Source organism: Camelus bactrianus, chromosome 7 (assembly GCF_048773025.1).
Source record: "Camelus bactrianus isolate YW-2024 breed Bactrian camel chromosome 7, ASM4877302v1, whole genome shotgun sequence".
Classification (NCBI taxonomy): domain Eukaryota; kingdom Metazoa; phylum Chordata; class Mammalia; order Artiodactyla; family Camelidae; genus Camelus; species Camelus bactrianus.
This window is the reverse complement of record NC_133545.1, coordinates 10,926,404-10,953,016: the sequence shown is the minus strand read 5'-3', so window position 1 is coordinate 10,953,016 and position 26,613 is coordinate 10,926,404. Positions and strand designations below refer to the sequence as shown.

The window sequence follows — 26,613 nt, the reverse complement described above, 5'->3', positions numbered from 1 at the left end:
TATTAAGTGTGAATGACTCAGAGGTGGAACACAAGAAAACACGCATGCCCTGTTGATGGAACTATGTATTTGTCTTAATTTAGAAAGCATTTTGTCTAATTATGTAAAGTTGACATGGGGACCCTAAGGCTCAATTTTTATATCTCAGGGATAGATACATATTACACCAGGGTATCTAAAGGAATGTACAAGAAGATTGTCCTGTTTGCAGTAGCCCCAAAATCTAGGGGAAAATCCTCGTGTGCATTCACTGGAGAATGAATAATAAATCTGTCAAAGGAATAGAATGGAAGCCTACATGTTAGTGAAAATGAATTCTCTGAAAGCATATGCCACAACATGAATTAATATCATAGACATAGTGTTGAAAACAAAGAATATGACAGAAAACAGTATGAGCAAAATGAACTCCCTTAGACACATTTCAAAGACAAACAACATTGAATAATAGGTATAAAAAGATTCTTACATAAGTGCAAGAACTGTAAGGAAAAGCAAGGGAATGAAAATATAAACTTCAGGGTCATGCTTACCTGGACGTGGTAGAGAAAGAACAATGAAATCTAGAAAAATAACAGAGTGGATGAAAATTTCTCAGTGATCATCTGATTCCTAAATTGACGGTTTCAAGCAAGAGCATTGATTTTGTTGTTTCCCTAGACGCATTGTATACTCATCGCATATATTGTTTTGTATACTTCAACATGCAGTTTTTAAAATTTAAAGTAGATTCTATCTGAGTTGTAAGTGCAGGAGAAGTTATGATTGACATACACCAAGCTGTATGGTTCATTGCCTGAGAAGCAAGAGTGGAGGCGAGGAGGGAAATTGACAAGTTAAGAGCAAATAAATTAATGATGTAAATGGTTTTATTTATTTATTTTTAATAATGAAAAAGCAGAGTCAGGAAAAAGGCAATAAAAAGCAGTTTGAAAGCCACACTAGTTGCATCACCAGCTTTCCCTGCCCTCCAGCCTATAAAATGGGTAGTTTCCTCTCCACGGGACTGTGATGACATGGGAAGGGACCACGTCACAAGGACGTTGCTGATGGGGGATGAGGAGCCTTAGACAAAAAGCCACCTGCCCTGCTTTTCCCCTGAGCCAACCATGTGCTTCAGTCTCCTCTGCTGTGTGGCCCTTTTGCTCTGGGGAGCAGGTGAGTTCCTGCTGTGAACTTCTCAGATTCCAGATCCAGGACTTTCTCCTGTGGCTGCAGAATCAGGCTCCTCCTGGGCTTTGTCTCCACTTTGTCTCTTTCCCCCGCAGGCTCCGTGGACACGGGGGTCACCCAGAGTCCTGGACATCTGGTCAGAGGAAAGGAACACAGAGCAAAGATGGACTGTGTCCCCATAAAAGGACATACTTTCGTTTACTGGTATCGTAAGAAGCTGGAAGAAGCGTTCGAGTTTTTGGTTTACTTACAGAATGAAGACATTGTGGAAAAGATAGCAGGATTTGAACAGTGATATTCAGCTAAATGTCCCAAAAACTCACCCTGCAGCCTGGAAATCAACTCCACTCAGGCAGGGGACTCAGCGCGGTACTTCTGTGCCAGCAGTGAATCCACAGTGCTGAACGCTGGCTCTTCTTAGCACACAAACTCATCATGTTCCCAGCTCAGGAAATCAGTGGTGTATGAGGTGGAAAAGGAGTAACAGAAACCCAACTTGAAAGATATTAACCAGAAGGAGAAGCTGGTACATGGCAACTGTGGGTGAGCAGAAAGGGATGTTAGAACAGCTGATGGCACAGAAAGCCAGGGAAGGGGGAGGAAGCGGTAAAGGGGCTCAGATGCCCCAGCATGCAGGGCGTCAGGCAGAGGAAAGACACAGGGTATGAGCCTGATGGGTTTCTAACAATCTCTATGAGAAATGTAACTGTGTGGTTTTCCCCTCACAAAGCTGTACCTTCGGGAAGCTCGATGATCGGCAAGTGAACTTTCTTTCCTGGGGACCCTGATCCCCTGGCCCCGCACAATTCATGATCCAGACCCAGACTCTCCTTTGGGTTCATGACTGCTTCTCACAGCTGTCTCTGCCAGAGCAGCTGAGGGCGCTCTGCAACCCCCTCCCTCCCAAACGCTGGGGTTGTCTGAGGTTTCAAGCAACCTTCAAGCATAACATACCCACAATTAAATGCACCATTTTTAAAGTATATATTTCAATACTTTTTGCAGGCTTTTACACTCATGTAACTAGCATGACAATCAAGACCCAGAACATTTCCCTCTCCTCTAATAGTGCCCTCATGCTGCTCTGTCAAGGTCTTTAACATCTCTCAACATTGCTTTGTATTTTTATCATACATGTCTTGCACTTTTTGGATTTTAAGAAATGTATTATGATTTTATTTTAATACTCATAAAGAATGTATTTATTTAAAGTCTTTTCTGCCAAGAATTCACGTTAGTCCACTTCACTTTAGTCTTTGCATTTCTCAGCTGATAGCTGAGCCTCAGTATCTACAGAAAAATACCTTCTCCAGAAAAAGTGTTCACCAGCAACCACACCTGGGTCACACCACCAGCCTCACTACCTGTGTGACCAACTGTTAGTACTGCTCTGTGTTTAAGTAAAATAGACAATTCAAACATGTTGAAAAAGTTATGGAACTTTGGCAGTGTGCACTTAAAAAGTCTCACTGTTTCCTTATGAAAGTAAACCTTTGAGTTAAGAGTACCGAAGGGAGTTATTTGACAGTGAAGCACATGACTTACAGAGATGAATTTCAGCGTCACAGCTCTGCTGGTCAGTCTGCGAGTTCTCTTCTTGTTCCTCTTGTGGGCCATTTCATCAGGTTTCTAGCCCTACAAGACAGTCATCTTTCTCCTTACTCTGCTATCGAATAAATCCGCTGTCCATTAGTTTTCAGTATCCAGATTGAAAATCTCCTCATTTTGACTGGGTCATTTTGAGTGCTTGTATTTAATATGGTTAGCAACATATTTGGATGAAAATGTCATTCTTGCTCTTTGCTCGACTTCTTTCTTCTACCCTGTTTCCTCCTTCCCTTTCTGGGTAATCATTTTTTTTTTTTATTGATTTTTGGTTTATCCTTTCATGGTTATTTCTGAAAATATACAAGCATTCCAGATATGAAATTATTGCATTAGAGGCATGGAAAGGGTGGAGGCTGTGAAATGTTTTGCAATACAGGAAACAGTGCTTAACAACATAACCTTTTTCGTTATTTACTCCTCGAGCTACCTCTGAAACATGACTCTCCTTAACAATGAATGCAATGAAGATCTTGAATCCACTAGAATTGTCTAAAATTCTGTCAACAAGAATAGTGCACATATAACTATTCACTGGGATCTGAAGTGTCTCAGAAATAGCACACATACCATCGTTGTAGGGGATGGTTTTAATGTATAGTCTCTGTCAATATTCTTACTGTTCCATTTGGGGGATGCTGTTTCTGATTACAGGGTTTCTCAGCACAAGCCTCATTCTTTCACGCAAGTGTATCTCTGCCACGTCGTGTCCCTGTCACTTTCTATCCCAGTAGTGCCCCTCGAGAGTCGCACATACATCTTAATAACAAAGATGATATGGACAACAGGGATGGTGAAAGTAACTGACGGTAAAGATGGTGTATAGAAAGATGCATACAGATAGTAAGTCACATTTCCAGGACTAGAATACAATCATAGTAAGTCCTGTTACTGTCATAATTTAGGTCTGTAAATCAGTCTAAAAAGAGTTTTTTTTAAATCAGGGCACCTTTAACAAATCTGAGGCAAAATATTTGAGGATACATCAACTTCCTAATCCTTCTTGTTCATGGATTTCAGTACAAAGAACATTCTGTTCTAAAGCAGAAATGTTTAACTTGGGACCCATGGACTTCCAAGGGGTGCAATAATAGAATTCAGGAATCCATAAATTTGATTGGAAAAAAATGTATCTTTATTTTCATTAATCTCTAACTAAAATACAGCATTTAGTTCATAATAGATGTCGTGAATACACCACAGCAGTGTTAGTAGAACCTGTGACAAAATCAATAATAGAAATCGCAGATATTTGCATAAATACATTTGCATATCAGTCCATTTGGTGCACATTACAGTTGATATTGAAGTCCCAGGTATTTTCATATCACATTACATAGAGTAAATATCATTACTCTCATCACTTGCTGCTTGGAAATCATGGCAGTTTTCAGAATCACCAGGATATATTTTATTAAATGAACTTTAAAAATGTTTATGATTTAATATATTATACATTTTATTTAAAATGTCTTGGTAACTGCACTTCAAAATAATTGGTTTCCTTTGTAATACTACGTGTTCTATTTTGAGTTTAAAAGACTTTTTCTGAGAAGGGGTTTCTAGGATTTACCAAAATGCCAAAGGAGTCCAAGTGTGAGGAATGCGGTCCTCAACTTTGTAGACTGAGAACCTCAAGACTGGGACCACTGGTTGGAAGAGAGCTGCCAGCTGGCATTGTTTCTCAGAGTTCTACCCTGTGGCCACACTCTCTAAAGATTCCCATTCTAAATCATCTATCAGTTCCTTTCCCCTTTTCCTCTCTGGTCTCTGTCTCTGTCTCACACACGCCTTTATTCTAGACGGTGGCAGCAACAGTCAGCCACCGGTTTCCAACCAAGTTTCATCATTAAAGTATCTTTTCTTACAGATGACCCCAGAAATAAAAATAAAGCAAACATTTGTCTACCAAAATAACATTTGATAAGAAATAATTAATCTATGATCACATTTTTGTTTATCTAAGATTCTCAAGAATAAATGATATTCTGCAATGAATGTATACTCACTGTATATACATTTCAGCTCAGCACTGGGAATAGTATTTTTGCTATCTTGCACAATCCTATGTCAATAAATGTCTGAATTTCCTTGACATGGTATTAACTTCCTCAATCCTGTGGATCAGATAACAGCTCCAGAAAATAATCATAGCAAACACAAAGACGGTGCTTATTCTGTGTTAAGAACCCCTCTAAATTCTTTATATGATATTCACAAGTTTCGAAGTAGATGCTCATTCTACCCATTTTACAGATGAGAAAATCAAATCCAAGGGAGGTTAAAGGACTTGCTCAGGGTTACACAGCTGCTAACCGGCAGGGCCAGGACTCAAGCCCAGGTTGCCTCCCAATTCCCCGCTCTAATCCGCCGCCACTGGGGGAGGGTGGGTATAGGGATCTTTGCTATTGACTGCAGTCGTCTCTACTCCATCTCTTCTATGTCAATTATTTATTATAAATGCAGAGGGTGGAGAGCACTGACCCCATCTTACAGCACAACATCTGAATCTCTTCTTGTGTTCGGAGTTTCCCCACTAACAGTATTGGTGGGAACAGCAGTCGGTGAGCAGGCAATAGACTGAAAATTGTAGGTATTTCCTAGTTTTCATCACAGCAAGTACACAGGCACGTGACCCTCTGAGTGTGGCTCTGACCAGGAAGTGGGGGATTCAATCTTCTCACCATGTGGGCACCTGTCCATTTAGAAGGGATATAAAGCGCTCCATAAGGCAGAAGAGACGATACAAATGTATTGATCTCTCTTAGTCTTATTTCTTCATCTGCAAAATCAGCTGTGACAGTCACCTTATAGCAATGACCAATTCTGCGTCTTGAGCCAGGGGGAGCCCGAGATCCCAGCCCCTTCCCTTGGCCTCTCTCAGACTCTGTGTCTGGAGCTTCACAAAGAGCCAGCCCTTGTCATGTGCAGCTGGGCCCTGTGCTACATGGCCCTCTGTCTCCTGGGAGCAGGTGAGCCCAACACGCATTCAGTACAATTCTACCCTGGATGTGCAGACCCTCACTCCGGCACTCTCTTCTCACCACATTGCCGGGCTCCCCTCTGGGCGTTATCCCCAGCCTCTGTATCTTTACCGTACAGGACCCACAGATGCTGAAATCTACCAGAGGAGATTCCTGCTTGCTGGAGCTGGACGGGATGTGACCCTGGAGTGCAAACAGAGTCTGAGATACAATGCCATGTACTGGTACCCGCAGGACCCGGGGCTAGGTCTGAGGCTGATTTATTACTCAACGGTTGAAAAGGATGTTCAGAGAGGAGACATATCTGAAGGCTACAGTGTCTCTCGAGAGGAGAAAGGACTGTTTCCTCTCACTGTGAAGCTGGCCCACATCAACCAAACAGCCTTGTACGTCTGTTCTGGCAGCGCACCACGGTGGAACACGGCCACCGCCCACCGGTGCACAAACCCGCTCCAGCCCTGCGGCCCCCACTACAGCCTCTACCTAAAATGTTTTAAATGTCCCTCTGCTCAGCATCCTTCCCTGCACTCTGCATTCTGAATCAATGACTCATGGACCTAGAGATGATCATACTGAGTGAAGTAAGACACACAGAGAAAGACAAATATCATATGATATCACTTACATGTGGAATCTAAAAAAAAAAATACAAATTCTATTTACAAACCAAAGACAGACTCACAGACGTAGAAAGCAAACTATGGTTATCAAAGGGGAAAGGGTGGGGAGGGATGAATTAGGGATTGAGGGTTAACAGACACCACATTATTATATATAAAATAAACAAGAACCTACTGTATAGCACAGGGAACTACATTCAATTTCTTGTAATAAGCTATAGTGGAAAAGAATCTGAAAAGAAAATATACATATTTATATTTATACATACACATATGTATGTATATGTATAACTGAATCACTTTGCTGTACACCTGAAACTAACACTGTAAATCAACTACACTTCAAAAAAAAATTAAAAAAAAAACACAGGGGAATAGACCCAGAGGATACATTTCAGCACTTTGGGGCCTCTGGTCTTTTAATCGCTCCTTATACATTCACTTATATTTTTCCTTGACATTTTCCTGTGTCCTGCCACTTTTCCAGATATAAAGGATAAAAAATTAAATAGAAAACAGAGTCGTTCTCCAAGGAGCTACTAGTCTAGTAAGAAAGTAATTATCAATTTGAATATAATTTAATACATTGTAATTTCATATATCGCAACATGATACACTATAACACTGCAATCAGAAGCTTTTTGGTTGCTCTGGGGAAGATATGACAGTTCTGCCTGGTGGTGGATCAGATGAAGCTAAGAGAATGTGAGCTTCACCAGATGGATGTCATTGCGTGTAGAACATTCCTATTAAAGAGAGTCACACTTGGCAGAATTGAAAGATGAGAAAGTACATGATCAACTGATGTGAATTTTATCCAACTGAACAAATTTGAGAGAGTTGATGGAATGAAGTTTCGGAACAAGGTGACTTTCTGGTTTCATGGATGTGAGTATAGAAATCTCTTGTGGGCTAATGCTCAAAAGATGGGACTGAAACGTGAGAGAAATACTCAGTTGTCATCAGCAGACAGGCGATCAACACAATTTTTCAATGGTCTCTAGAAGACTTTGGTTCCTTATAAAGGCACGAGTTCAATAAACGGGACCATGTTATCAGTAGCATTTCCCATCTGGATAGTAGAGTTTGAATTATTTATTGGATAATAAGATAAAAATTGGAAGTAGGCAGTTGTACATACAGATGTGAATAGAGCCTGGCTAGAGGTACAGGTTCTGTAGAACTCAGCACATCAAGAATTAAACTTTGGGGCCAGAAAAGTCCACCCAAAATACAGATTTCGGTTGAGATAAAATACTTGGAAACATAGATTATGGTATTGCGGTTCTTTAAGGAGATAAAAGAAGGCAGAAATGGACTATGTAGGGATTGATCAAGGTATAAAATCTTAAAAAAAAAAAAGGAAATTAAGAGAAAGTATGAGCTTTGGGTTGTCTAACGTTGATATTCATAAGAAAATGAAAAAAGTAAAGGTGATCAAAGCAGAAAAAGCCACAAACACTTCTTGGGTAACTTGTAGGAATAAGGGAACGGTCATATATTAGCTTATTCTGGACAGTAAGAGATTTTACACTGTAGTTTCTTCAGGACATCTTTAGAAAGACATGAGGCAGAGTTGAGCTTCTGATGAACCACCAAAGCAGGCAGCGGGAAGCCTCTGTAAAAGGAGTGTGGGTCTGTCTACCAATGGCTGATGCCAGAGGAGACTCTGAGGATGTGGAAGAAATAAAAGGTGTTGGAAAGAGGAGAGTGATGAGACACACAAATACTGTTCCCAACCAGGTATATTTCATGGGATATAGATATATAAATATATATATACATATATAAAGCTATATATATTATTCACATGTATATACAGATGTGAATGATATTCTAAACATAAACACCTGTATATCAGAAACAGATTTAGGAAATTAAATCAAACAAAGATATCAAATATACATACTTGGGAATAAATTGAGCAAAAGTAGTGAAAGTCCTCCACGAAAAGAAGAATATATATATGGCCTTATTAACACCATTAGAGAAGGCTTAAATAAGTGAAGACATCCTATATTTACAGGTTGGGTAGATTTGACAAGTTTAAAATGTCCATTTTTCCAAATTGATTTGTATACTTAACAGAATTCAATCAAACTCCCAATATGTTTTCGATAGAACTTGATAGGCTAAATCTAACTTTATATGATGCTGCAAGGGGCAGTGAGTAGCCAGGACACTCTTACAGTAGAAGATACAAGAGGGAGGACTGTAACAAGTGTTGAGAGTTATTGTAAAACCACACAAATAAAGGTACAGTGTGGCATGGGAACTGTGGGGTTTTCTCATGGATTTGTTTATATAGGTACACATACACACAGAGATAGTACCACAGAAGACACAGAATAGATTTTCAACAAATGGGGGTGGGACTATTGGTTCTGTATGTATGAAGAAAGATGAAACTGGCCACTTACCTCACAACAGCCAAAATCAATTCCAGCTGTGTTCAAAGCATAAACGTAGTAAAATCGTGAAACTAATGAACAAATTGACTGAAATGACTCTATCAAATTTAAGATATTTAATCCATCAAACTGAACTATGCAAGAGTGAACAAATAGCTCCATAGTGAGATATGATGATATTACTAGTTTTCTATCCATAGCCACACTTATATGTCCAAGATGTATATTACATTTATATGTCCAAGAAAGGCCGGTGTATAGAATTTATAAAGGACACCTACAAATTACTATAATTTTTTCTATATATTAGTGAGAAAAACAATAATAGAAAAATGTATAAAAAACACAAACAAGCACCTCACAAAAGAAGAAATTTATTTAGCCATTAAACATGTAAACATTGGTAAATTTCATTATGACTGAGTCTGCAAAGTGATGACATCACAAGAAGGTTGTTGATGGGGATTACAAAACCTCATCCTTTTGCTATATTGTTTCCACCATGGGCACCTGGTTCCTCTGCTCTGTAGCCCTTTGTCTTCTGGGAGCAGGTGAGTCCTAAGCATAAAAGAAAAATCTTGTCCTGGGTTTGCTAAGACCCAGACCCAAGTCTTGTCAGGTTCCCTTTCTGTCTATAGCTTCTGCTTCCTTGTCTTACAGGCTCTGTAGATGCCAGTGTCCCCCAGACTCCAGGACACTTGGTGTAAAGCAAAGGACAGACAGCAAACATGGATTGTGTTCCCCCAAAAGGACATACTTTTTTTAATTGGTATCAACAGATCCAGAAAAAAGAGTTGAAGTTTCTAATTTCCTTTCAGAACGAACGAGTTCTTGATCAAATCGAGTTAGTCAAGAAGCGAGTCTCAGCAGAATGCCCCCGAAACTCACCCTGCAGCCTGGAAATCCAGTCCTCTGAACCAGGAGACTCAGCACTGTATTTCTGTGCCAGTAGCCAACCCACAGCGCCAAAATGTTAGTTCCTCCTAGTGCACAAACTTATCAAGACCCAACTCAGGAAGCAGGTGATCTATTAGGTTGGAAGGACGTAACAGGAGTTCCCTGGAGCTAGCTTAAGCCACAGTGCAATCTAATACAAGGCTAAAGGGTGCTGAGCGGGAGCCAAGGAGTGATGGACAGACAATGATGAGATATACTAGGTATTAGCCCGCTTTTTTATTTTGAGCATTCAAATACCACCTTCCTATATGACGTCATCTGCATCCCAGACTCCAAAGAACCACTGGGCGTGGGGGAACCGGGGGTCTCTCTTCTCGAGCAGGCACATGTTATTATCTCTGTTACATGAATCTCACCTTGTTTTCTCCCTTTCCCAGTCCCCTGGGCATCCAGACTGTGGCCTCCCCTATTATCACTCATGTCTTTGTGAAGAATAGAAAAGCTTTTCTATCATTGCTGGCCCCAAGGCTACTCATCACTCCTCAACAGCCCCCTTTCATCTGAAAATGCTGAGAAAGTGCTTCATCCACTCAGCTGTGCTGTTTGCTCCCTGGAGTCAACTTGATTCAAACAAATTTCTTTCTCTCTCTTTTTTCTAAGTGGATTCTGCTGCACAGGGCAGCAAAAATTCACAAATTTTTCTTAAAGACTTTATATTTATCCACGTTATCTACTTTTAGAGCCAAATTCCATCCAGTACAATCATCGATTCTATTGCGCTCTTGATATGACAGCTAATTCTTTTAAATTTCACCAGTGTGGCAGAACAACTCCCATTCACTGAGGCTTAAAAGGGCTGAGAAACTTTTGGGGGCGCAACACAGAATTTCAGTCTCTGGGAACAGAGGGAAGAGTAAACGAGCCATGAAAAATGTATTTCAAAGAATGTGTGTAGTTATGGCAAGTTATAGATTTTTTTAAATGAAAAATATGAGAATGTTATATGCTCTATGGGGAGTAATTATTCATTGGATAAATTAAAACAAATTCCTGAGAAATAACTTTAGGGAAACAAATTTTAAGCATTTACCATAAAGATGAAAATAATGATTTTAGAAAAGAACAAAACCAACAACTTTGTAGGAAATGAGAACATGTGAATAGAAAATTTTTTTTCGTGTAAATTTGGAAAGGAATAATATTTGTGAGAAAGTGTTTAAGAACACTTTAAAAATGATTCAAGTTGTCCAGTTTGATAAAGAGCCCAGTCGGAGGGTTCCTTTTATAAACTACTTACAATGGTGTCAGTTTGACAATAGGAATCAAGAACCTTAAAAATGCAAAAGCATTATAGTAATTCTATCGTTATAATAAGAAAAACTTGGAAAGTTGGCTTCAGGTCAAAATGGACAGTTGTTACTTACTTGCCCTACACACAGAAGCCACTATGAAACCTGACAACAGTCTTAAGGCAGCAGTGTCCAGATATTGGACAGCAGGCAGGGGAGGGCTGTCAGCACTGAGAAGCGGAGACATACAAGTCCCTGCCTTGGTACAGTTCCTGGACCGCAGCGCAAGGGCGTGGAGACCAAGCCGAGCACAGGGGCCTCGCTGAGACCCGAGTTCAGGGCTGTGGAGGTGGCTGACTTTGTAGGGGAGGGGAAGCTGCTATGGAGAAGGGAGCTGTGCACAAACAGAGCTCCCAGTATTGCATGGGGTCCTCTTTATTATTTATTTATTTTTCATGGAGTCCTCTGTAGTCTTTGGGCAAATGGTAACAGTAGACGTCTACCAGACAGAGCCCCCCCAAGGCCTGGCAGAGAGCAGTTGCTGGGGAGCTGTGAGAGGAATGGAGGTTGTGGGGGTCATACAATCCAGGCAGACGGAACTCCTGAGCAGCCAGAGTGGACAGACTTTGCTGACACCCTGAGAATACACTTGGCACCGCCAGGGGGAAGCAGTCACACGTCGGGAGACGGGCCACCCAGGTCCTAGAGTGACAGCCATGCCAGAACTGCCCTAACGATGCTCAGCAAGCCTCAAAGGGATCCAGCTGATTTGCCAATAAATTCACTGCCTTTTAGAGAAAAGTACATCAGCACTCATTAAATAAAGCCAAAAAAAAATCTAGACTCTTAACAAGGTAGTATCCACAATTTGAATCACGCAACAACAAAGTGTTAGACTTGGGAATAAATGGGAAAATATGACCCAACGTAGGAAAAAATGGCAGCAGAAACCAACCATAAATAACACAGATGCTGGGAACTTCAGACAAGGATTTTCAAGGAGCTGTTACAAAAATATTCAAGGATTTAGAGGAAAATATGATCATAATTTGATTAATCGATAAAACTGATAAACCCGGAATAGTCAAGACAAAAAAGGAAAAAACACAAGTTACCATATCAATGATGCAAAGGAGATCATCTCCATAGATCCAGCAGACATTAAAATGGTAGAATATCTTAAGTATATGCCAATCAATTCTACAACTAGGTGAAGTGAAATTATTTGAAAAACGCAACTTATCATACTGACTAGAGATGAAATTAGGAATGTGAAGAACCTTATATGAAGGAAATTTAATTCTTCATCAAAAACATTCTTTCAAAGGAAACTAAAAACCTGAATTCCTTTCCTGGTGAATTTTTTCAAACATTTCAGGGGAAAAAATGCCAGCTTTACCTAACGTTTTTTCTTTTTAGAAAACAAGAAGTAGAAACAATTCATAACTCATTATATAAAACTAGCAAAACCCTAATGCCCAAATCTAAGATATTACAGAACGCTATCCTATATGACCATAGGTGAAAAGATTTTTCCCAACACGTTAACAAATCCAGCCCAAATGCATTTGTGTGACGTATGCATGTGTGTATGCGTATGTATCTGTGCATGTGATAATGCATCAGGACCCAGTGAGTTTACTGCAAGAGGCACAATGAGTTAGCGCTCAGAAATCAATGGGTGTCATCATGCTAGCAAAATAATGAAGAATAACCATTTCACCATCTCAATAGGTACTGAGAAAACAGTTGAAAAATCCAGTACTCTTTCAAAACGAACACTCTCAGCCCTGGTAATAGAAGAGAGCTTTCTCAATCTGATAGAGGCTATCAGTGAAAAATTTACAGCTACCACCCAGTGTAATGGTGAATATTGGACACATTCTTCCTATAATCAGGAACAAGGCATGACGTTTTCTCTCATTAGTTTTCTTCAACATTATATTGGAAGACATACACCATGTCATAGACCAACCAAAAATGAAATAATAATCCTAAATACTGTAAAAGAAGAGGTGAAATTATCACTATTTTTAGATTGTTTATAGTATGTAATATTCATTATATTATATATGTTTATAAATTTTTGTGTATTTATAAATTACAAATAAATTTATATTTATATGGAATTATTTATATAGTTTTTATAAAAATAGATTATTTATATAGAAATCAGTGATTCACAACTAGAAACAATCAGTGACTTTAGAAAGATCACAAGATACCACATCAAAATTAAAAATCAGATGTTTCTAGACTAGTTGCAAACAACTGAAAAATAAACTTTAGGAAACAATTCCATATACAATAGAATCAATAAATTTAGCAAATGATGTTCAATCAAAAACTACAAAACATCACAAATGGAAACTAAAGAAAATACTAAAAATGAAAAGATATATCCTGTTTATGGATTGAAGATTTTAAAGCATTACAATAGCAACTTTCTCAACAAATAATATTGAAACAAATGGATGATTACATGGGAAGGAATGGACTTTTCTGGTACCTAATCCCATGAACTAAAATCAATTTGAGATGGGTCATAGGACTAAGTGTCAAAGCTAAAACTACAAATCTTCTAGAAGAAAACACCCTTGAGAGTTGAAGGTAGACAAAATTTTCTTTTGACTGACTAGTGATAAAACATCATTTCTCCTTTGGCATCCTTTGTACCAGAGGACATTTGTTATATAGATTAATGATTCACAAATGAGAAGCGTGTTCTCATTGTCCCTAAGATCACCTCTGAACACACAGCACATATGTGGCAAGGAGCATGGTATGTGGGTAAGACCGAGAGGTCTGTGCTCTGCCTGTGGTGGAAGGTAAGTCAGAGGAAAAGTGGATTATAGATAAGGTTTGAGAGCCATATGAGCCGCCCAGAGTAGAGGGAATATTGGTCCATGCCAACAAGGACCTTCTTGGTTGCCCAGAAATTAGAATGTCTTTTTCAATTCCCTTCGCATCCGTTATGTATCTCTCCCATTCATTCCTCTGATAGTAGTCTCTCACTCCTCCTCAGGCATAGATTCTGCTCCCAGAATGATTTCTGCGTCTCCGCTCCTTGCCATGTGTCTACAGACTCCTCCTGTAGGACTCCACCGGACCTGACTCCTCTGTTCTCTCAACTGATGGGACCCCGCCCCCAATAACAGGTTATATTCAGCTCCCAAATCTCTCTTCACTCACATCATTGCCTTCAGCAGGGGGCAACAAAAAAGCATGCTTAAGAATTGCAAATGAGGGCAATTACATTTTCCCATTAAGGACAAGACCAAACTGATGATTTTTATTATAATGACCTTGTTTGTGTTCATTGAACCCAAGGATATAAAATTTATTGGAACAAGTCCACATATCTAGCGGTATTATTAATGGAAAACTGTACTCAGAAAGAGAGACAAGGGAGGGAATGTGTCATATGGAATGATGCACTGGCTGTAAAATGTGCTTGGGTGCTCCAAATAAATCAGGCACTGTGCAAAATAACACAGGAGAGAGAGAAGCAAACAGGGAATAAACAAGAGATGCCATGTGTTGATGATTATTGAAGCCAGGTAATGTGGGAACATGGAAGCTCATTATACTATTGTATGTACTCGGTATGTGTTAGAACATTTCATAATTGAAAGAAAAAATATTAAAAAGGAGATTTTTCCAATGTTATGTGCAGCAGGATTGACTGGTGTGAGATGCCATGATGTATCCATGGACCGGGGGGAGCCAGGACAAGACCAGGCTGCCAACTTTGCCTGTTACGACCGTCACACAGGATTTCACACCATTGTTGTCTCACTGTGCTGTTATTTGTAATTTGTTGCACTGAAATATTGAACACTTTCCTCCTAAAATCAGGAACAATTTATGTTATGCCAAAAATATTTCTTTAAGGAACCATTTACAGTTCATTCAAAATATGAGTGAAGATGTTAAGTATTGGTTTGAAATCCCAAACCCTACCCACATTGAGTGAGTGCCTTCCTGCAATGAGCTAATACTTTTAGCGGAGATCTGCATCTAGAAAATACTGACCAAAAAAGCAGCAGCCCTTAAAGAACACTGGCAACTGGAACAAAGTTATCGTGCTTCCCTTCTCTTTAAAAAAAAAAATCTCAACATTTATGATGAATATATTCAAATCACATAGATTACCTAGACCTGAGTTAGAAAAAATAAATGCAGGAAAAAAAAGAGAAATGTTACAGGGTCACAGCCTTCCAGTGAGACTAGACTCCTTTTATTTGAGAGGATTCTGACCTTTCTCTGTGCCCTATTCAGTTGGGATGGTGATGCTTCCTTGAACAACTGAAATAGAGAGGTTCTGAGAAGAGGGAGAGAGACTGCTTTCTGACAGATGGCAGAGAAGAACCAGGAAGCGGAAGGAGCAGGAGTTTCCGCATCCGCTGATAGGACACACACTAAGTAAGCCAAAGCACCACCCGCCAGACAAGTGCGGCACTGAAGGTTAGATCCTTGCGGGGTGTGGTGGGAAGGGGTGTGGTTGCATCTTTCTCTGAGACCCACTCAGTTGGGAGGGACAGTGACATCACCTACTGAATCCTTGCAGTTTCCTATTTCCATGTCCTGTTCCCCCAAACCTCAGAGCTGGAAACACCTCCATCCTGCCTCTCCCCACCATGGGCTCCATGCTCCTCTGCTGTGTGGCCTTTTGTCTCCTGGGAACAGGTGAGTTAGGGAAACATAAGGAATCCCTGCCTTAAATTTTCCGGGTCTGAAGCTTCTCCCTAGAGACTGTGGCAAGAGGAACCTGCACAGACTCCCTCCAGTTTCTGCCTTGTTTCCTCACAGGCTCCATGGATACTGGTGTTACTCAGACCCCACGGAATAGGATCACAAACACAGGAAACAGTGTTTTACTGGAATGTTTTCAGACTAAGGGTCACAATTATATGTACTGGTATCGACAAGACCCAGGACTGGGGCTCCGGCTGATCTTCGCTTCCTACAATGTCAATGATACCAACAAAGGAGAGCTCTCCAATGGCTATAGGGTCTCTCGTGCGGAGAAGGCGAAATTCTTCTTGTTCCTGGAGACTCCTGTCCCCAACCAGACAGCCCTTTACTTCTGTGCCAGCAGTTATTTGCACAGTGCTTCCTGCCCACCTGCGCTCTGCGCAGGAAGACCAGCACATTTGCTCAGGAGGGCTCAGAAGTCTTTCTGGATGCGAGTTGTAGGATCCTTCAAGGTCATTCTGTGCCTGGGTGAGCCTCCATCTGAACTCAGGGCCGCCTTGGGTTAGGGTTCCCAGGCCATGTGATGACTCCAAAAGCACAGGCTAGACTAGAGCTATCCTCTGACCCGCGCTACCTGTTCTGGTGGGGCTAGCCCAGTAGTGTCCTCCTAGGAGAATGAACCTGAGCATTCGGGAACACCATGATGACTTTCAATAAAAGCATCTCTTGTTGGCTCTTCTACAGTGTGGTTTTCAGTGGTCCTGTGGCACCTGTCTCCCTCTACCCACTCTGCATCATCCCCACCCATTCTGTCCCTGCTGGTGGCCCCTCTACCCTGCCAGCCTTTCTCAGTCCTGGGCCCTCCAGATCCTGCTGTTTAGCTCTATACGTGGTTGCCTTGATACCGAGAACAGACAGACTAGCTTGTTTTCTAAAACTTCATTCTAAGTAAATTTAATTACCGTTCAATTTGACTCAGAAGGTGGAGTTCAACTACCAGAGATAGTGATCTATAAAAATGATCTTTCATCTACTGCTCCATACTTGAATCTGTCCTGAGATTAATCTTAACCTGCAGGAGCAGAAAGACTTGTTTCATTTCCTGGATGTACTACTGAATTCAAAAAAATACGCCTACTGTCCAACATGGAGGCAAAGCTAGGAGCTTGGAGATTCCTCTTTCTCTCAAGGCATTGGAAAAAAAGACCCCGACTGCCCTGCAGGGCGAACCCTCTTAGGAGCCAGTGAACTGTGGGCACAAAGATACTCAATCAAGGACTGCCAAGCATGATGTAAGAGTCTGCCTGCGGACCAGGTTAAGCCTTCCTAATGTGCTTTCTCTTCTTACCGTGGAAGCCTCAGTTATTTGAACAGAAGAATCCACAGGATCTGGTGATGTTCAGGCACAAAGAATCAAATTGCTTTTGTTTTCTACCGCTTCTAACCTGGGCGGGGGGCGGGGGGGGGGTCATACCTCTTTTCTGTTTTGCAGTGCACTTCATGGGTTCTGTTTCATGTATTCCCTTGGGAAAAAAAGATCAGTGTTCTATGGAGTTTGGTTCCCAGCATTCTATACACACTTCACAAGCCATCTCACCTGTAATATAATTCTTCTCTCATGAGCTGTAACTGTTCCATTTTACAGTCTACTGGACATTTTTACTAGATTTCCCTGGACTTTTCTTCTGCCTTTTTTCCCCCTCAGTATAAATATTTACCCTTAACATTCCCATCCATGGCCATGACAATTTCTTACATGACTTCCTAAATGATAAATTCAGTCTTCTCAACACTTCCACCTGGATGGCCTACAATTCAAACTCAAGTAATTTATTGCTGAATTTATTGCCTCCCCGCCCCTACATGCATCCACTCTGGCCCATATACTGTACTTCTGTCTCAGTGAGTGGAATGATGGTTCTAAGTTCCTCTTTTCCATTAGTCCTCGCATTACATCCATTGATAAATCTATTACTTCTGTATTGCACATTGTCATCGATTCAGATTTCCTGGAAAATGGACTTTGCAAGGGACATTAGTGTTCAGGAAGATTATTAGAAAGTGCCCTTATGATCAACATGGGTAGAAGGGAAAAGAAGGAAGTTGCATGGGGCAGAGGAGAAGCTGGGCAGTCCTGCAGCCTCCACAAAGGCCTAAGCTGAGTCCACAGGGAGCTGGGAGGCGGAGGGGGCCCCTAGAATTACCCGAAGGGGAGGTGAGGAGGCCGGGTCTTATGCCCACATTCAGTGCAGCCACATTGGACACGATGGCCCTGAGAAGGGGGCTGCCCTCGGGGGAAGAGGGGTCCCTTTAGCCAAGACAACTCACAAGGAGGGCCGCCAGCCAGCAGCACGCCTAGGCGGCGGGGGAGATGGCCTTCATGCCTAAAGGGACAGCCCGGAGTCTCATCACGGTTTCTGACATGCACGCTTATCTGATTCAGCTGATCCTGTCTGTCTTCGTTGCTTCTACTTTACTGCAGGCCCTCATCACCTGTCACTTAGAAAAGATGCAGTGTTCTTCTCACTGGTCCGCCAGCCTCTTACTGCATCGGCTCTCCTCTGTCTTGGACAATCCCACCAGCCTGAGTGAGTCCAACGTTCTCCATAAAGCCCTCCATGAAGAGGTCTCTGTCTAAAAGTATGACCAAGTCTTCCAAATTCACTGCAGAATTTGAGAGTCCAGCTCTACTGACTGTTTCGTATTTCACTGAAGGGGACAAGCCGAATCACAGGGCCTCACCTTTGCAAAGGCTTCTCCTGTGTCTGAAGTGGGTCACTGCTGCTTGACCGCCTGGCTCACTCTTGCATGTCCTTTCATTCTTAGCTGTGAGATTAGCTTCTCCATAAAGGCTTTTCTGACTCCTACAGACAGGGAAGACTCGGCTCCTATCCATTCTAAAACTACCACAGTTGGTGTAGTCCTTCATAAATCACTTTATTCTCACCCTTCCTGAGACTGTGTTCTTTAGTTTGAGAGTGATGTCCCTCCAGTTTGACAGCCTTAGAACTGAGAACATTGTTTGATTTAGTGAAGAAAAAGTAGAAGGATGGGACAGAGGACAGGAGAGGGAAATAGACTCAAACACATCTCAAGTAGTTCAGGATTTTCTTCCAAATAACATGTTTTCTGAGCTCTGGTGGGTGTTTAAGTCCTCCACACACCCCCGACCTGCAAGTCCTTTAAGCACAATTATATAAGAAGACAAAGAAGACTAGAAAATGAGACAGGGTGTTTTTACTGGACCAAAAATGCATACAGATGTATGTAACAATTATCTCTGATGATTCCTGTATCCCTAATTGTTGACATTTAAAAATTCTCGTCAGCTGCTCCAGAGACTTCCCTCGCTGGACCGGAAAGGTGGGCACGCATGAGTCATTCCTGCACAGGCAACAAGGGGCACGTGGTTTATCCCTGCCTTCAAGCATCCCTTCCTCTGAGCAGGACCTGAGCCTCACTCATATCTACTCCCAACCCAAGATCTACCCCTCTCTATCTTCCTTCTTTCTTTAGCCATCTCTACCGCGAGATAAAGATTTTACACCCAGGCCCTGCTGAGAACTTTTATCGACTCATCAATCAATCCTAACATCTCCTCACACTTAGATCAACTGGAAGTCTCTCTCCTTCCTGTTTCTTTAAAATTCATCAGAAAGAATCTCTCCAGATCTCTCTCTAATCACCCATTCCACTTTTTTTTTCCAGCAGGAGGCAGTAAAGCTTCATTGATTTTTCTCTTCCTGGCCACTTCCTATTAATGGAAGACCAGCTTTCATAGTAAAAGCAAAGACCAAATGTCACCAATGATTTTAATGATTACCTTTATCTTAAGAGAGCCCCTAATAAGAGTATTTCAGGGTCTGTAAGTCAGAAGCGTTATATTCGTTCAGGACACAGGGGAGAGCAAGAGTGAGCAGGGACCTACCGGTGTTAATACATCCAAGAAAACTGAAGAGGTGATCCTTAAACAGTGGAGCTGTAATAGCCAAAATCCAAAAGCCCAGGTCAGCAGCCTGCAAGCAGGAGTTTTATTGGGTGTGTATCCTAGTGAACTGGGGCAGAGGCAGCAGACAAAGGGGGAAGGAAACCTGGGATTCATCTTCGTGGCTCAAAGTCACAGCTAAAAACTTTTCTCAAGATGACACGAGGAAAGAGAAAGGAGAGAGAAGAGTGTTTGTTTTGGATTCTGTTCATAGCAGCAGCATCCAAAAATGTTTAGCCAGTGTTACCCAAGTATGTATTGGAAAAAAGCTGCAGATCTGAATTTTCCATGCTGGCACGATTGGTAGTGCAGTTAAAGAAAGATGAACCTTGTACCATGGAGCCCAAGTTGATGAAGTGAGTGAAATCTGAACACCGAAAAGTGAGAAGCGAGACGGGGAACGTTGTGTGATTATCACGCAATAATAATACATTTTCTGAGAACCCGGTGAATGCCAGTTACTGCTTTCAGCCCTTCACGCGTGTTACCTAAGGGGTTGCCCCACTTAATCCTCGCCAGATGGTCCCTGCACCCCGTCTGACTGAGCCACGCTGCTCACCAAACGTTCTTCTGTCTCAGCTCTGCAGACTTCATTCCAGCCCGTTCCCCAGAACTCACCTCGAGCATCACTGCCTCTGCCGACCTCCCTGATCAGGTCAAGTCCTCCTATTACGAGCTTTTGAAGCGTTACCGTTCTCATCTTCGTTGCTTGTAATACAGGTGCAATTTTGTCAAAACAGAGACCTGAGTTAAGACCAGCAAAACATCTAGCCTTCTTTGGATGAGAGACGTGGACAAAAATATCAGTGCTCTGATGGGTAAAAGCGTCTAGACGACACTACGGTATCAACAGGACAGCTGCGGGGCCCAGAAGGACTACGTCATCGCAGTCTGAGCGACTTCATTAAGAGCCCGTCCCACTTCCCCAGAGCCGGGAGACACCCTTCTCACCCCGACTGTGCCATGGCCGTCAGGCTCCTCTGCTATGTGGCCCTTTCCCTTCTGGGTGCGGGTAAGTCATAGACACAGAATTCTCTAAAATCAGGAAGAAACATTTTTCTCTCTACTAGGCTTGCTTCTGGCTTCAGCATTCAGGCCCATCCTGGACTCAGCTGCCAATTTTATTCTGTATCTCTCAGGCCTCACAAATGCCGATGTTAACCAGACCCCAAGATACGCTGTCATAGGGACAGGAAAGAAGATTACTCTGGAATGTAATCAAGCCATGGACCACGAGAGCATGTACTGGTATCGACAAGACCCCGGAATGGAACCCCAGCTGATCCATTATTCACACGGGGTTAACACCACAGAGAAAGGAGATCGCCCCTCCGAGTCCACTGTCTCCAGAATAAGGAAGGACCAGTTTCCCCTGACGCTGGAGGCCACCAGCCCCTCACAGACATCTAGATACTTCTGTGCCAGCAGTGAATGCACAGCACTGCACAGGCACTTACAGACAGCACAAAAAAGGTCCTCGCAGAAGTGAGGAAGCCCCACCTTCATAAACCTCATCTCAAACTGCAGAAGCCACTGCAGGTGTCCACCGACTCCCCAGCCCTGAGCGGCCAGTGTGGTCTGAGCAGCAAGCTGGGAAGAGGGCTGTGCCCGGGTCGGCCTCGACCAAGCCGGGGGATGGTCCAGCCGCGGTCGGACTGCCCCGTCCCCTGCGCCCTCCTGCACCGCCCTGCTGAGGCCGGCACCAGTTGTGTCCAGCAAGATAAGTGGGATGGTATTTGACGGTTGCCTCATGGCGACCTGCAGGGGAGGAAACAGGAAACGCTTCCTTTGATTTTCTCCACAGACCGTCATCTCTGGTTAACGGTTCCTTCCTCACGTAAAGCGTGTTACTTCACACACAGCGGCTCAAAAGCCTTTTCCTTTCCCACGCAGTCCCTCTTCTCAGCCCTCGGGTCCTCACTCCGTGGCTTTGAACACTGAAATCACAGAAGGACGTGAACTGATGATTTTCACAATCCTACCTCGAAATGAATGGAGTTTTAACTAAATCTACATGAGACACAAGGAACAGAAATTGTAGTTGCAAAGAAAACCCTCCAAAAGCTTCCCTGTATTTAGCCCTGGACCCCTTTGGAGACCGTCCTGGCCATTGGGAAGCTACTCCACAGATCAGTGCTTCTTGCTTGGACACACCGAATCTTGCAGAACTGGGCCTGCATCCACACAAGGCCAGACCCGGGACCGTGAATAACTCTGCTGTTACTCAGGCAGCGGATGAAAGTCCCGCTGTCGGCACTGGGGCCCTCTGTCCCCTGAGAAGAAGTGGCTGCTGGCCCAGATGTGAACCCCCCCGTCTTGAGGTTTCCGGAGAGCAAAGCCAGGCGGAGTCTTTGTCTTGGTCTCTTCTCTGAAGGGGCTCAGCCTGTGAGAAAACGATCCATAGAACAAGATACGTATTTGACTGTAAAGGACACCACTTGGTTATCTTTCTTTACGTTTGAACCCCACAGTACTGTCCACTCCTTTGCAGTCCTTCGTGTGGGCTCTTCCTCTTCTCTTCCTTCTTTTATCCTGATTTCTGGACTTTTTATTCTTGTCTTCTCGATCTGCACGTGCATCTTGGATAATATTATCCAATCCACGATTCACATTGCATCTCTCGTTAGTTCCAAGCTAGTTCTGTGAACCATCTACTAGGTATTCCCACATTCCTAATTTATAGGTTCCTCAGCTCAGCTTATTCCCCGCAGGGCTCATCACCCTCTGTTGTAGGCGCCCGAACCAGCGAAATCGGGGAGCCGTGTCTTCTACGGTCAGGTGTTTTGACGCGACGCCTGGAGGGTTACGAATCCTTCTGTATGTTCAAGATCTTGTAGTAACTTTCAATGAAAAAAATATGAAAATGAATATACATATGTATATGCATGGCTGGGACATTATGCCGTACAGCAGAAATTGACATGTTGTAATTGACTGTACTTCAATTTAAAAAGTTTAATTAATTTAATTTTTTTTAAAAAAGAACGCTTCTTCCCTGCCTCTTGTCCTCTTCCACCTTTTCCTCCTCATTGCCACTAGAGTGACATGCATAATACACAAATCTGATCATTCTCCCAGCCCCTTCACACATTCTCTATGCTTCTCTTTTACATTCATGGTAAAATTTAGATATCTTAACCTGACACAAAGGTATTTCACAGTCTGGACTCTGGAGATCTAGCTGGCCTTCAGTCCCCTCACCCCTGCTGGTTTTCATTCCAGCATCACTGAACCGATGCTCTCTGACCCCCTCTGAGCCTTTGCACGAGCTGTCTCTCCACCTTCCGTGGTCTACTCTTCTCATCTGCAGGGCTCACTCCTACAGTTCCAGTCATCACTGTCCTGACACAAGAAGTCTTCATCTGTTTCAGTCCAGCCCCGTGTTCCAAATAGCAGTATGGGAGGCTTCCCTCACCACTGTCTGTCTTATTTTCCCAAACAGAGTCTCTTTGGGCTACTGGTTTTCCTGATACATTTTGAATAAGAATGGTCACAGGGCATAAGTCAGACAGAAACAAAGCAGAGCAAAGTCTCAGAGGGTGGACGGATGTCTGTCCTGCTGGGTAGTGTTGGGGGTGATGCTGGATGCCGAGGCAGTAAAATCCTCGCTGTACTCAGGTAGGAGAAAGATGTAGTTTGGGTTCTGATGCCGATGATGGTGAGTGCTTCTTAAACAGATGCCGGGTGAACTGCTGGATTCATGGCAAAGAAGTGAGTGAGCTGTTCTATGAGCAGCTACCACTTGTACACAGCCAACACCAAGCCTCCCTCTGCTACAAAAACAGCAGCTCCTGCTCCTCTTGCACACTTTCATTGAAGGGTAAAGACGAGGAGGAGGAGAAACTTATCTTCCTTTGCAGCTATTCACATCCTCCCTCAACTGTGCTTTCCAGCTGTACTGAACCTTTTCTAAACTCCAAAAATGTCATAAGCCCCTGGACTTTTCCTATGCTGGTCCCTCTGTCTAGTCTACCAGAGAATTATTTCTTTTCCTACAAATCTTACTTAAAACCACACCACTTCTGTGAAGTCCTCCCTTCCTTCCCAGAAAGATAAATCATTCATTTTCTCTGTGGTCCTACATCAATTTAAAGAAACCCCAACTTTTGTCCTTATAATCCAGCTTGAAATGTTGGCCCCATCTCACTCCTCACAGGCAAGCATGGCCTTGGAGAGACTGGACTTCATATCCTTTTACGTTGTAACCCCAGGATCCAGGACTGTTGAGATATACTGGACGCAAAACTAGAAGCTTCATGAGAGCAGAGGCGTTTTTGGGTTCATGCTTGTATCCCAGTGTCTGATCGTAGCTCTGGCACATAGTAGCTGTTCAATAAAAATGTATTCAACAAACAAAAAAAGAGTCAAATATATTTTCCTGGAATTGACCCTGAATTTGTGCCCCACTATTCTCTACTCACCCCCAAAATTATTCGTTGCTCCAGTCTCCCATGTCCCAGGTCTCATTCTCCTCCCTAATTGAGTGAACGAAAACCCTGTTGTAAAGCAGCTTAAAATGGGAGGCTGATGGAGACACCTCTGTGGAGAGGGCTAAAAAAGAGGCATGGAATAAAGACAATATTTTATTCTGGTGATTTCAGTTTGAAGGGTGGATAACCCCAGAATTGGCCCACTTCTGTAAATGTCATACCTGCACAGGTTCAGGGATAGAATCTTCCAGCAGGGCACTCCACACTGATCCCTGGGCTCAGAGGAGGGCAGTTCTCCTAGGAGAATCCCCTCCCTGCCACTGGAGGGGCCATCAGAGTGGCAGGCATCAGCTTGGTGCTACTGTTGAATTTCAGGCAGTTGGGGGATAGCTTACTAAGTGTCATTTAGTTATAGAAGCTGGAGTAAATTGAAAAATAATTCCCATAGTAAGAAGTCTCCAGTCAAACTCTTTAAAAGAGAGAGAAAATAGAGAGGAATATACAGAGTAGAAAATCTTGAAAATTTCATCATTAACAGTTGAAAGTACGGGTTTTGGAATTAGACTATCCAGTTAATTTCTAGTTTTACCAAGTTACTTAACCTGTCTAAAGACAATTTCCTAGTCTAGAAAGTGGAGTGAATAATTCGGGACTCCCAGGTTTTATTTAGTCAAGAAAATGAATGCAGATTGCCTAATATAATCCCCAGCACAAAATTAGACTCAATAATAAATGATGATGTTAGTAGCAGTACAACTCGTTACCAATTTGAAAGCTAAATTTGAAGGAGTGATTACTGTGTACGAGGCATTGTTATAACCACTTAACATATTAACTCATTTAATCCTTACAGCAACTCTATAAGGTACATACTTTTAATAAAACAAATTACAGATCATAAAATTGAGGCACAAACCAAGTCACTCGCTTCCCCAAGATGAGAGTAAGTAACAGAACCAGCATTCAGATCTAGGCAGTCTCCCTCTGGAACCTTCATGTTATCCACTTACTTTGCTGCAGTGGTAGTTGTTAGGGCGTGTCATGGATGAAGAACTGAGTCTGCGTGAGAAAGAATGCAAGGGAATAGCAAGTATTAACCGAAAAGAGTGATTGTTTTCCCCAATCTGAATTGGTCGGGAAAGTCGAATGCCTAGTGGCTCTCTGTGAAAGGCAGGGAAGACACCACCTCTGTAGATGTGGGGCTGTGGGTGTGGGCGGAGACAGTGACATCACAGGCAAGCAACCGATGGGCTGTTGACAGCTGGAGGAAAACCTGTTCCTTCTCCTATCCTGCCACGAGGCTCAGGCTCTCAGTTTATCTCTTGGAAGTGGATGAGGTCTTGGAGCACAAGGGGAATTCAGACCCTAGGATTTCTAGGCACCAGCACAGGGTTTTTGTTTGTTTTTGTCATGCTCAAAACATTGGGCTTCCTGATGGACACAGTTTGTACCTTCTGCATCCTTTTCCCACAGGTCACCTGGAGGTTAGAGTAATCCAGAACCTAGAGAAGAACAGGGGGGAAGCTTTTCTGGAATGTCTTTCAGACTTTGGTCATGACAGAATGTTCTAGTGCATCCACGACCCAGCACTGGGGCTGCGGCTGACCCCCTGCTCACTTGTTGGGGGCAGCACTGAAAAAGGTTCCCTGCTGAGTGTCTCCCAGAAGAAGGAGGGTTTCTTCCAGGTCCTAGAGACATCCTCACACTTCTGTGCTAGCAGTTTATCTATAGTAATTCACTGCCACATCCTAGGTGACCTAGAATTTGTGGAAAAAAAACCTTCCTAGAAATAATGTCAAATTGCAGAAAGTCACATCAATGACATTTGGGCTTCAGTTCATCTGTGGTGATGAGCATCCCACAATTTCCCTAAAATGCTTTTTTTCCCAAAGCAAGCATTGTTCAGAGCAGTTGGGAGACAGCTGCTGAAAGTCCTTACATCAGCATTTGTCCATACCCACTTCCATCGGTGGAAGCTCTGCTAAGATGAGTTGCTACAGCATATGAAATCCTCTCTGAACGTGCTCTGGGCACCTACGAGATTTTCCTAAATTTGTGTACGTCTGGTTGCTTCGTTCCCTTCCCCACACCTTTTCACTCCCTTAAGCATCAGCCTAAAGGAAAAAGAGAGGACGTAGGATTATGTGCAAAGCACAGAGGTTGGAAAGCACATACAGTGTTTGTGGAAAAGAATAACATTAGGCTGGCTAAAGAGACGAGAGTACTTTTAGAGTGAAAGTCGAGGTTGGACATAAGGACAAAATGGAAAAGAGTTCCAGAAGTGTTCCGAGAAAACACTCAAGGGTCCAGGGAACACACATCAATTTACCACAATAGTCCAGAGAAAATTCAAAAGATGTAAAACCCCCATATTACAAAAGATAAGGGAAATCAGAAAAGTCACAGAGGCAAATCCTGCCATGCTAATTCTTCAAGGGAAGGGCGTAAACAGTCATGTGACCTGGATAAATGAAATTATCACATTCAGTCAAGTCTAAGAGGCTTTGCGATGCTTTCTGAA

The 26,613-nt window shown here is 42.6% G+C and overlaps 1 long non-coding RNA gene across 1 annotated transcript; it reads right to left on the bottom strand.

Moving 5' to 3' along the window:
• Positions 1–1,152: 1,152 nt before the first annotated feature.
• Positions 1,153–25,245, bottom strand: LOC123617298 (uncharacterized). Its single transcript, XR_012508032.1, has 11 exons — positions 25,103–25,245; positions 24,314–24,561; positions 24,084–24,213; positions 21,163–23,988; positions 20,281–20,697; positions 19,606–19,693; positions 17,152–19,061; positions 4,788–9,351; positions 2,719–2,808; positions 1,497–1,710; positions 1,153–1,306 (listed from the first exon to the last, which is right to left on the bottom strand). It is a non-coding gene; the product is annotated as an uncharacterized LOC123617298 (long non-coding RNA).
• Positions 25,246–26,613: the final 1,368 nt, after the last annotated feature.